The following is a 2,635-nucleotide window of genomic DNA, read 5'->3' as shown; positions in this document are numbered from 1 at the left end:
TTAAAAATGGAGCAGATCAAAGCTCCTGTAGTAATCAGTAATGGAATCAGCTATGCTTGACATAGAAAGGCTTAGTTTCAAAAACACAAAAACTTTTCTGGAAGCAAAATCCTCAATACATTTGAGAGGCAAATTTTTGACTGAACATAAGGAAGAACTTCTTAAATATCAGAGTTATCCAAAAATGAGATGAGTCATTTCTGTAATAATCACTTTCATTAATATAGCACTTTAAGGGCTACAGAACAGTTATTATACATTTCTGAAGGATGGATTAAATATGTACTATTTGACCCTAGAAAGCAGGAGCAGACACAATGAGTAATGGCTTCAGATCCAGCCTTGACGTTTGCACACCAATGTGGGGAAGTTGCTCTAAAGCATTGACAGGTCCACCTTGGAGTGCTCCAGGCCAAGAAGAATGCCTGTGATCTGAAGGCCAACTTGGTGGTGCTCAAGCTATGCAGGTTCAACTCAGTCTTCTTCCAGACCAGAGTGGCAGCCAAGATTCTGCTGAAAGCCCTCAAACAATCTACCCCACATGGACTTCACTGTGTGCAAGTGCATGTTGACCAGGCATACATGACCATCAAGATATAGGTATCTTGATGAGAAACACAGGCCATCAGACAGATCCTATACTTGGGAGACTTGCTAGAAGCCTGTCATTTCCAGGCTTTCCGGCATGCCCTAGAGAACATGGATCTCCTTCTCCTTAATGGCATCACGGGCTTTGAAGATTCCATCCAAAAACTTCTCTGCCACATCATTATCTGGGCATCACATATCAACAAATTGACTGTTGGCTGCTGGACCGAATGTTGGGAGATCTTTCAGACAGCCAGCTAAAAGGAAGGGTGAGTAAATATGACTGGAGCTCCAATGAGGCAGGACAGGTCTTCATCTATAACCAAGAAGAGAATATCAAGCCCAAAAACATCATGGAAAATTTGAAAGTGTTTCCAGCATCATGGCCTCCTCCCAGTAACTCCTTCTGCCAAATGTCTTCCTTTTTTCTTTTCCCTTACATATAGCAAGTTTCTTAAATAAAAGCCTGGAACTTCCTGGAAGAAAAAATAATAATAATTTAATGCAGTGCAGAATTAAATTTAGGCTCAGTCTTAACAATTAGAGCTACCTAAAGGGCAATGAACTACTAGAGAAAAAGGTGAGTTTCTCTTCTTTGAAGGTCTTTAGGAAGAGTTGGAATGGCCACAAGTCAGATAACATTCTTAAGGAGATTCCTTTCAGGGATGGGTTAGATTAGATGGCAGCTGATGTCCTTGCCAACTCTAAAATTCTGTGATTCTGTGTTATCTAATTCAATAAGGAAAGACAAAGAGCTCCCTGTCAATGGGGATAGTCAAGGAAAGGTTGAGTGGCTACCTTGCAGGTGACTCACGTTTGAGGTAGAGGTCATGCCATAAGGCCACTGAAATCTATTTCAATTCTTTAGATTCTATGATTTACAAATGATTTAATCATAATTTTGCTTCTGGGCATTTTACCAAAGAATATTAATTTGTAGTTGAAACAAGAAGGTAAAGTCATTATTCAAGCATGTAAGATCATTAAATGTAGACGTGCGTGGCACAATGTTCCAAGTGCTAGACTTGGAATCAAGAAGACCTCAAATGCTGCCTCTGCCACGTATTAGCTGTGTAACCATGGGGAAATTTCAACTTCTCTGATCCTTAGTGTTTTTATCTCTAGGATGGAGAAGATAGAACTACTACCTAACTCACAAGACTATTACGAGGCTCAAATGAGATAATGTACGTAAAGTGTTGTACAGACCTTCGAGTTCAAATATGTGTCACCTTTCATTATTATTTCACAAAAACATAGTACTCTAGCATATGTAGGGGAAAAAAAGTAAAAATATATTTGACAAAGTCTTTATGGCATGAACCCATTGTATTGTGATTGGGGCAGGGAGGTGGTACAGTAGATAGAGCATAAGCCTAGAGTCAGGAAAACCTGAGTTCACGTCTAACCTCAGACACTTACTAGTTGTGTGACCCTGGCCAAGTCACTGCTTAACCCTGCTTGCCTCAATTTCTTCATCTGTAAAATGAGCTGAAGAAGGAAATGGCAAACAACTCCAGTATCTTTACCAAGAAAACCCCAAATGAGATCACAAAGAGTTGGATATAATTGAAAAACAACTGAATAACAATGTTATAACGTTATAACAAATATATATATATATAATGTTAGATTATAACTAATATATAATATTATAACAAATATTATAACATTATAACAAATAACAACATTACTCCACGAAGTTTACATAGAAAGTAAAGATATGTAAGGGAATATGCCCTTCCCCTAGTAAAAGCCTCTAAAGTAGGAATGACGACTTCAGAAAACACTTAAGCCATTTCTTCACTAGTCAAGTTGACTTTTGCCCATTTTGTCACTGCTTGTGCCCAAAAAGCTGTGGCCAATTCCAAGAAGCCAGATTTTCTTTTTTAGCCACCGAGGCACAACAAACAGTGCAAAAACCCATGAATAGAATTTACCAACGAAGAAACTGATGCCCAGAAAAATGAAGGTCACATAACAAGTTACTCTCAAACCCAGGCCTCTCAACTCCACAAACCAGGGCTTTTTTCTACTTGGCACCCTA

The 2,635-nt window shown here is 38.8% G+C and overlaps 1 pseudogene; it reads left to right on the top strand.

Moving 5' to 3' along the window:
* The first annotated feature begins 390 nt into the window (after positions 1 to 390).
* LOC123254351 lies at positions 391 to 988 on the top strand (annotated as a pseudogene).
* The last annotated feature ends 1,647 nt before the right edge of the window (positions 989 to 2,635 follow it).

Source organism: Gracilinanus agilis, unplaced genomic scaffold, assembly GCF_016433145.1.
Source record: "Gracilinanus agilis isolate LMUSP501 unplaced genomic scaffold, AgileGrace unplaced_scaffold20289, whole genome shotgun sequence".
Classification (NCBI taxonomy): Eukaryota; Metazoa; Chordata; class Mammalia; order Didelphimorphia; family Didelphidae; genus Gracilinanus; species Gracilinanus agilis.
The sequence above is the reverse complement of the archived record's forward strand: the minus strand, read 5'-3'. Positions and strand labels throughout refer to the sequence as shown.